The sequence below is a fragment of the Podarcis filfolensis genome (assembly GCF_964270895.1).
Source record: "Podarcis filfolensis genome assembly, chromosome: 14".
NCBI lineage: Eukaryota > Metazoa > Chordata > Lepidosauria > Squamata > Lacertidae > Podarcis > Podarcis filfolensis.
The window spans coordinates 24,182,559-24,191,935 of NC_139616.1; positions in this window are offsets into that span (position 1 = coordinate 24,182,559).

Below are 9,377 nucleotides of genomic sequence, written 5' to 3' on the forward strand. Positions count from 1 at the left end.
TGCCCTCATTCAAACCTGAGCATGCTCAGTAGCAGTAAGTGAAGCTTCAGCCTTGACCTTTCTTTCACGTGGAGAGCGTTCAGTTAACTGGCGCGTACAATCCTGCCCAGGTCAATTCAGAAGTAAGCCTTCAGCAATCAGCATCAATTTATGTTCCCAGGCTGTCTAAAAATCAGTAAAAAGCAGGGGCAGCAGCAGCCACTGGCAGTCTTATCCTTCGTCAATTTCTCTCTAACCGCCTTTTAAAGCCATCCAACTTAATGGTCATTATTGCATCTTGTGGTGCCAAGTCCATAGTTTAACTAAGGTCTGCCCTTTGTTCTGCATCTTCCAACATTCAGCTTCAGTGGATGGCCCTAAATTTAAGTGTTATGAGAGAGAGAAACGTCCTCCATCCTCTTCCTTCATGCCATGCATACATGGGTGTAGCCGGGACTTTTGTTGAGGGGGGCAGAACCAACGTATTTGGTCAGTTAGTTAAGTATTTCTATTGTTTTACTTGATCTGGGTGGGCAGCTCCTGCTCCCCCCCTTGGCTACGCCCATGCATGCATAATTCATACCCTCCAACATTTCTCCAATGAAAATAGGGACGTCCCATTCCATAACAATAATTTTACCATTTATACCGCACACACCTTACTGGGTTGCCCCAGATTCCAACATAGATAAAAACACAATAAAACATTGAACATTAAAAAACAACAGCTCTTCCCTGTACAGGATTGCCTTCAGACAGCTCTGGAGTCAAATAACTACATACACTCCAACATTTCTCCAATGAAATAGGGACATTCTACCATACCCTCTAACATTTTTCTGATGAAAATAGGGACGTCCTAAGGAAAAGTGGGACGTTCGGGGATCAAATCAGAAACCGGGACGGCTTCTCTAAATCAGGGATGTCCTTGGAAAATACGGACACTTGGAGGGTCTGATAATTTTATACTCCTTTTATCATGTTCCCCAGTTGCTCACCTTTTTTCTAAACTAAAAAGCCCCATATGTTGTAATCTTTGCTCATTATAGGAGCTGCTTCAGCCAGTTATTAAGAGTCTGACTCTATCTGAGTCCTTGTTGTTGTTTAGTCGTTTAGTCATGTCCGACTCTTCGTGACCCCATGGACCAGAGCACGCCAGGCACTCCTGTCTTCCACTGCCTCCCGCAGTTTGGTCAAAATCTGAGTCCTAGTGGTGAATATTTGACCAAATTTGGCAGCTGGCATGCAGCAGCAGTTAACATTTGACCAGATCAGCCACGCAAGCAAGCAATAATTGATAGTATTTGACAGAAGAGTAGGCGGTCAGTGTTTGCCCATGGATTTGCAATACGTATAACGTCTACTCAGAAGCAGCTCAGTGGGAATAACTCACACCAGGTAAATGAAGTAAGATTGCAGCTACATAGCCCACAAGCATAATAACATGTTCTGATATATAGAATCCCAGAAGGACAGTGTGGCAAAAGATTTGCTGGAAGATTCAGGACAGAAAAGAAAGGTACTTCTTCAAGCTGTGCATGGTTCACCTTTGGAACTCACTGCCACAGGAGGCAATGATGGCCACCAAAATGGATGGCTTTAAAAGATTGGTTATTGGGCCAATCTGGCAGGCTCTTTTTATGTTCTTATCCTGGCAACTAAGGTTTGTTAAGGGTGGGAGTAGCAAACTACAGTTTGCCAGATTGTGCTTTACATGTATGATGCAGGTTCAATGAGGCAGCTCCTGATGTAGTAAGAACAAACTTGTGTGCTGTTTCTGCCTGTTGAGGGCAGCAGAGTCTCTTTGGAAGACAAACGGGTCCTGCCTTGTTAGAAGCAACTAATGAAATGGAAGGTGAAGGAAGAGTATGGAGCATTCAGCTCTTGTCTTCATCTTTCCATAGCAGCAAGAAGGTTCTTTTCCTAGCTGACATCTGCCCCGATTTCCCCTCCCCTAAATAGAGCAATGCAAGTTAATAAGGCAACAAGAGGCGGCATCTGGGACAAGTCAGTAATTTCAGCTAGCTAGTTGATGTGGTTCAGGTAACTTGCCCTCTAGAGGGCAAGAGTGAAGGGAGAGGGGCAGTTTTCACCGTGGGTGGGAAAGGAAAAAACAAAGGTTTTTGCAATGATATCAATCACACAAGTAAGCTCTGTGGTAAGAAGAAGGATCCAATCAAAGCTCTCTCTCTCTACACACACACACACTTGAGTTTTCATTTTTCTACATTTGAAATTAAACTTTTTACAAACTTTAAAATATCCAATGGCTTTCCCCTTCCATGGTTCATATTACATATCATCGTTTCCTGCATATTTTACTATAACCATTCAAATCAATCTTCCACTTTTACATCAATCAAATATTATTTACTCTCAATGCTGCCAGTGTTCTCAGCGGTGTACAATTATTTTCCATATATCCAATAAATATTTTCCACTCTTCTTTAATCCCCACACATTTTTCTAGGCCTTCTTGATAAGGTTTATCAGTGTAGCAGACATGGTGGGCTCCGTTTTGCATCCAGCAGCTTTGCAGATGATATCCTCTGCATGAGGGTATCAGATCTTCCTTCCAAGAAGAGCAAGACAAGGGTTGGGGGCTTCCTAACCAAGACAGAATACCTAGAGCACAGCTGTAGCTCAACATCTGGAGGGTCGCAGGCTGCCCAGCCCAACTCAGTACAATGACTAAAATCTGATTGTGTGAACTGATTCCACAGAAAAGCATTAAATCTGAGGTGACTCCACAATCCCGGCTTATTTTCACAGAGAATTGGCTGCACCTAACTTTCACCAGATAGTGCCCCATTAACAATTTCTGGGCAGCTGATTAGCATGTAACACATAGCACATAGCCATTCATTCATGAAACCAGATTCCACTTTTCAGGGTCAAAAGAGTTTCTGTGCGAGAGATTCTGCAATGGAAATCCAACCCATCGCATTCAACTCTGAATGGCCAGTTTTGGAATCCAAGGCAAATTGAGGGGTTTTGTTGTGTCGTGTTTGTTCAACTGTTTTTCTTTTCAACACTTTCATCTTATGCCGCCTTGTGAGGGTTTGTGCAAAAGGCAAAGAAGAAAGAATAATTTTATTTAATAACATTTTTAGATCTTATTGCAGTGAACCTCAAGTATGCAATAAAGCCATCAATATAAACCACATTGACCGAAAGAAATATACTACTACTATGCCACTAAAACATTTTTAAAAACCTAAAATTAAAACACAGGGTCATAAAATGCAGACGGGTTAAGGTCTAGTGATCCGGGAATATATTGAATAACTAAGGCAGGCATTGAAAATATAGCACTTTTCCGTGATGGATGCATGGATTATCAAACCACCATACAGATATTATTCAATATTTCAATGGTATTTAGAGTATCAAGTGCATAACCTTCTCACCCCGATCCAAGAAGGAATATTCATGACAACTGAATTCAGTGCTGATTTTTATTCTCTCTCTCCCTCACTGAATTATTTAACAGTGGTAATGAATAATGCAACTCAGTCTTAATCTTGGTAACTATCCTTATGTATGTTGGGCATCCCTCATTTCCTTTTGAGGTGTTGGGGAGAGAAGAGATCTGGGAAGGCAGTGGGATAGATCTGGAAAGGCAGTGGGATTTTCTCCATACTACATAGGCAGAACTGGGGGAGCTGACTGCCCTCTCTTCTATCAAGGCAGAGGAAATATAGAAGGAATTGCTTTGCACTGCAGGCGGAAAGAGTTTCTTGCAGAGAATCCTGAAGGGCAGTAGCCTGGAAGGTGAGAAGCCAAATGCAGAAAAATCCTCCTTCCTTTTAGCACATATATATGCAATTGCAGCTGGCTGCCTCCCCGACCTGAGGCAATTGTCTTAATGCGCCTCAGGATTGGGCCGGCCCAAACATCCCCCTCATTCTCAGTGGCATTTATGGCTTTTTCCCCAGCTGGAACTCGCTGGAACTCAGTTCCGGCACACACACACACACAATATTTGGTTTTACATATTTAAAATTATAATCACACCGCAACATATCCACAGTTAAAATATCCCTCCAAATTTCTGGACTTCCCACCTTCTCCTCCATGAGTTCTATTGTTAAATCTTTTCTACTGCATCTTTTTTCAATAATCCAAGCTTTTTAAAAATGGCATTATGTCCATAGTTCTCATTACATTACAAGTGTTATTGCAGTCCTGCTAATGTTTTCAACTGCTTACAGTGGTCTTTAAGGTAAATTATTTTAAAAAATCCCATTCCTTATTAAAGTTTTATTCTTCCTGGTTCCTGAACTTTCCAGTCAGTTTTGCCATTTTGGCAACTTGATTTGCCACTCTTATCTGGTAGGGACTTTATCTTCCTTCCATCTCTGGGCTAACAACATCCGTGCAGCTGTCATCACATACATAAAAAGTATTTTCTGCTCCCTTGGAATTTCAGCACCTACAGTTCCTAATAAAAAAAGCCTCTGGGTGTTTTTAAAAAAATAAAAATTATTTTAAACATTTTTTCAATTCATTATATATCATTTCCCAGAATGCTTTTGTTACCTTATGATAAAAGAAGCCTTCTTTTTCTTTACATTTCCAAAAGATATTTGAGTTCCGGCACCTCTGGTGCCATTGCCATTTGAAGAGAACAAGGGAGGTGTTTGGGCCGGCCCAACCAGAGGTGCGTTGAGACAATTGCCTCAGGTCAGGGAGGCAGCCAGCGGCCATTGCAAAGAGTCCTCTGCTCACTTGCCCCTCTGCCAGCCTTTGAAAGGGACCTTCTCCTGCCTCACTCTCAAAAAGGGTCATTAGAGCAAGGCATTCTGGGTAAAGTGGCTGGGAATAGCGAAGCATTTTGTTGAAACATTCAGTGGAGGGAGGCTGGTCTGTGAGGGCAAATGGGGAAGGAGATGGGGGTTATGGATTTAATTATCACCCCCACATTTCCCCTATAATTTGGGCGTTCTTTCCCAATGCCCTGCTTGTGCTCTCTCTCTCTCTCTCTCTCTCTCTCTCTCTGTCAAACGATCCTGCCCTTTTGAGGGTCTTGCCTTGCTTCTGAAATAAAAGACCTTTCATCAATGGCACCGTGAGAATGCTTATTTCAACACCATTTGAATTTTCAAAAAGAAAAACTTTGAAGAAGGCAGATGGAGCTGGCAGTGCGCAGAGACGGCGAATGTTGATGCTGTGAATGTAATAGCAGAAGCTGGCCATGCCCTCTGCACCAGATCCACGTGGGTGTTCCCAGCATAAACGTTTCCAGATTGGGGATGTCACAGCAATGGAATGCAGGCAGCAATTCTCATTATAATGGTGTGGAATCTTCCCAGGGACGCCAAACTATTTGGGTAGCTGTTGCTGTCATTAGGCCTGCTATGAATTATGGGTGTGCAATAGCCTCCCTCCCTCCCTCCCCATACCATTATACTTCTGGGTGCAAAACTTTAATAGACACTTATAGAAGAGCTCTGGAATTTGCAATGATAATTTGGACATTGTCTTGAAGATGCAATTGAACTAAATTGAATACGAACTGTGCAAATGGGAAGTGGCACCCATTCATATATTTCCAATTCACCAGGGACAGCCCCAGGAACACAGGATTCGGCCATGTTGTCTACAGTGACTGGCAGCGGGTCTTTGGGGTTCCATAAAGGTGACTTTTTAGGTGCTTCCACATGATCAGTTTATTGAGCATTTATCCCGATTACTGGTAGTTTGCAGGGTGATTATACAAAGCTAGTTTTTTAACAAGCATTCTGATTTGCTTGCAAGGAGGCTAGATGGCGTTGCATCAAAGCAAGCATTATCCCACGTTTCCAAGCACTTTCCCCCCATCACTTTCCTTCTTGCAAAATGCCTGCTCTCTTGAGAAAATAGGTGTTATGTATTGAAGTTCTCACCCTGGGCCAGCAGGGGGATACTGTAGATAGTTTTCACTCAGGTCCACGTCAGTTATTTTAGGCGGGAAACCCTGGGTTGTTGTTGCTACAATGTTGACAGCCGGCTGCCTATAAAAGCAGGCCGGCTGAGCTGCTTGCTGTTCAGTTCTGTCCAGCTTACAAGTAAAGAGCTGCTCTGGAGAAATCGCTGTGTCGTCTGCTATGTTCGCCCACAACTTAACACTGGCGACGAAGGTGGGATCAATGGACATCAGAGCACAGCCAGATGCAGCCACCTCTGAGCAGAGCTGAATCACTGAGCTGAATCACTGAACAGAACCATTTCAGAGCTGACTGTTCTGGCTAGAGCACGGTGTTCCATCCATCGCCCTTCACGCCGGCATCGGAATCATGGCTTCACTTGTGCCTCTACCGCCGTTTGCGCCAGCCTCTGAATCATGGGACTCCTACCTCGCTCGGTTTGACTGCTACCTCCAAGCCAACGAGCTGACGCAAGTATCACAGGAGCGTAAGCGGGGCCTATTCCTCAGCCTCTGTGGGCCTGAGGTGTTTGAGACGGCCCGAGCATTGGTTGTGCCTGAAGCAGTCCAGGCAACACCGTGGGACACGATCCAAGAGAAGCTCCGCAACCACTACGCACCAAAGCCATCCAAGATTGCTGCCCGCCATGCGTTCTACCACCGGAACCAGGCAGAGGGGGAGTCAATCAACAACTACACCACCGCCCTGCGACAGGCTGCAATGCACTGCGAGTTCCGAGACTTAGACGATGCCCTGATGGATCGAATTGTCTGCGGGGTCCGGGACATCCATCTGCAACGGCGTATCCTTGCCAAGCCAGACCTCACGCTACAGAAAGCCATTGAGGAGGCTGTGGCCTCAGAAGCTGCTGAACGCTCCACCCAGGAGATCCGCAAGTCCAGCAGCCCGCGTCTTGCTAGGAAGCCAGTTCCAGTGCATCATGAAGAGGCCAGCAGTGATGAGGCATCCTCCAGTGAAGACGATGACGTGCACCAGACAAAGCGGGAGCGCAGGAAGTTCCAACAGAAGTCCAAGGGCCAACCGGAATGTGCCGGCTGCGGAGGCAACCATTCCCGTGCCAAGTGTCGATTCAGAGACGCCATCTGTAGGAAGTGTTCCAGAAGGGGCCACATCGCTAAGGTCTGCTGATCGGCTCCGTCTGACACCCCCCCTTCACCGACTCGCAAGTCCAAGTCTTCACTCCAGTCTGCCAAGGAAAGCTGTTTCGCTCTCACCAACTGCCGCTGCCCGTCTGGAACCACGATTGGCCAAACCGACTCGCCTATGTGACGCAAGCTGAACGTCACGGTGCTCCATGTGACATGGAGATCGACACTGGGTCTGCCCTGTCCATTGTGTCTTGGAGCACCATCAAAAGACTGGTACCCAGAATGTCCAAAAGGCAACTCGACTCTCACTGCGTACACCTGAGAGACTACCAGGGAAACGACATTCCCGTGGTAGGCGTTGGCCGGTTCCGGATCGCCTTCAAGGATTTTTCGGGCCTGCTCCGGTTGGTGGTGGTCGAAGGTCAGCGGCCAAGTCTCCTAGGGCTAGACTAGTTTGATGCCCTCGGCCTGGAAGTCACCGGCATCAACTGCATCTCTAACGCAGAGACTGAGGGTCTGGTCAAAGACTTTGCCGAGGTTTTTGACGGCACTTTGGGGCAGTATACAGGTACGCCCATCTCCTTTAGCCTTGATCCACAAGTCGCCCCCATCAAGCTAAAGCCACGCCAGGTTCCCTTTGCTCTCAAGGCTAAGGTGGATGAACAACTGGACAAGCTGATCGCCCAAGGAGTTTTGGAGCCGGTTGACCACGCCAAGTGGGAAACCCCCATCGTCACGCCTGTCAAGCCAGACGGGTCGGTGAGAATCTGCGCTGACTACAAGTGCACGATCAACAAGGCACTTCAGCAGCACGCTTATCCGGTTCCTGTTGTCCAACACCTGCTGCATTCCCTGGGTGAGGGTAAGGTCTTCGCTAAGCTGGACCTTGCCCAAGCCTATCAACAACTGCCCGTCGATGATGCCACTGCTGAAGCCCAGGCGATCGTCACCCACCGAGGGGCATTCCGTTGCCGCCGGTTGCAGTTCGGGGTGAGTGTGGCTCCTGGCATCTTCCAAAGCCTTATGGAGCGTCTCCTGCAAGGGCTTCCAGGCGTGGTACCATATTTTGATGACGTCTTGCTGTCCGCAGACTCACACCAGCAGCTGTTCGAGCGCCTCCGTACCGTGCTGACCAGGTTCCAAGAGGCCGGGCTCAAGGTAAAGAGGGAGAAGTGCCAGATCGCCGTTCCACAGGTAGAGTTCCTGGGCTATCTTATCGACGCCTCCGGCCTTCACCCGACCACATCCAAGATCCGCGCTATCCAGCAGGCCCCCATCCCAAAGAACAAGACGGAGTTGCAGGCGTTCCTGGGGCTGCTGAACTTTTATAACATGTTCCTGCCCCACAAAGCCACGGTGGCTGAGCCTCTTCACCGACTCCTCAGCACAAAGACGCCTTGGGCCTGGGGTCATCGGGAGACGGCGGCCTTCAACGCGGTCAAGGCTCTCCTTTCATCGGACCGTGTGCTGGTACAGTACAGTGAATCCAGGCCGCTGGTCCTTGCCTGCGACGCCTCACCTTTTGGCATCGGCGCTGTCCTTAGTCACCGTTTTCCAGACGGAAGAGAAGCACCGCTCGCCTACTTTTCCAGGACGCTATCTCCAACAGAACGGAATTACAGCCAGCTCGACAAGGAGGCACTGGCACTTGTGGCTGGAGTGAAGAGGTTCCATGAGTACCTCTATGGCAGGACTTTTGACCTCATCACTGACCACAAGCCACTCCTGGGCCTCCTCGCCGGTGATCGTCCAACTCCACCGGTCCTCTCGCCACGCATGCTGCGATGGACTGTTTTCCTGGCTGCCTACCACTACCGGCTCGTCCATCGCCCGGGGAAATCGATGGGCCATGCCGACGCCCTCAGCCGTTGCCCTCTTCCAGCGTTTGTGGAAGACCTGGCTCCAGCTTCATCGCTCCTCCTGATTGAGGATCTTCCGGCAGCGCCTGTATCGGCTGCCACTGTGGCCTCCGCATCTGCCCAGGATCGCACCATCAGTCGGGTGCTCAACTGGGTGTGGAGGGGGTGGCCACAAGGGCCTTTTGCATCGGAGTTCCAGCCCTTCGCAACCAGACAACATGAACTCTCGGCTCATCGTGGCTGTCTGCTGTGGGGAGACCGTGTCGTGATTCCCCAGGGACTCCGTCAGCGCGTCCTGGAGGCTCTGCACGTTGGCCACCCGGGAATTGTCAAAATGAAGGCGTTGGCTCGGTGTTACGTCTGGTGGCCTAACATGGACGATGCCATCACTGCCTGGGTGTCTGCCTGTCAAGTGTGCCAAGAGTCAAGGCCTGCACCACTGGCAGCTAAGGGACACACCTGGGAGACGCCAAAGACACCCTGGTCGAGGGTGCACATCGATCTGGCTGGCCCCTTTCACG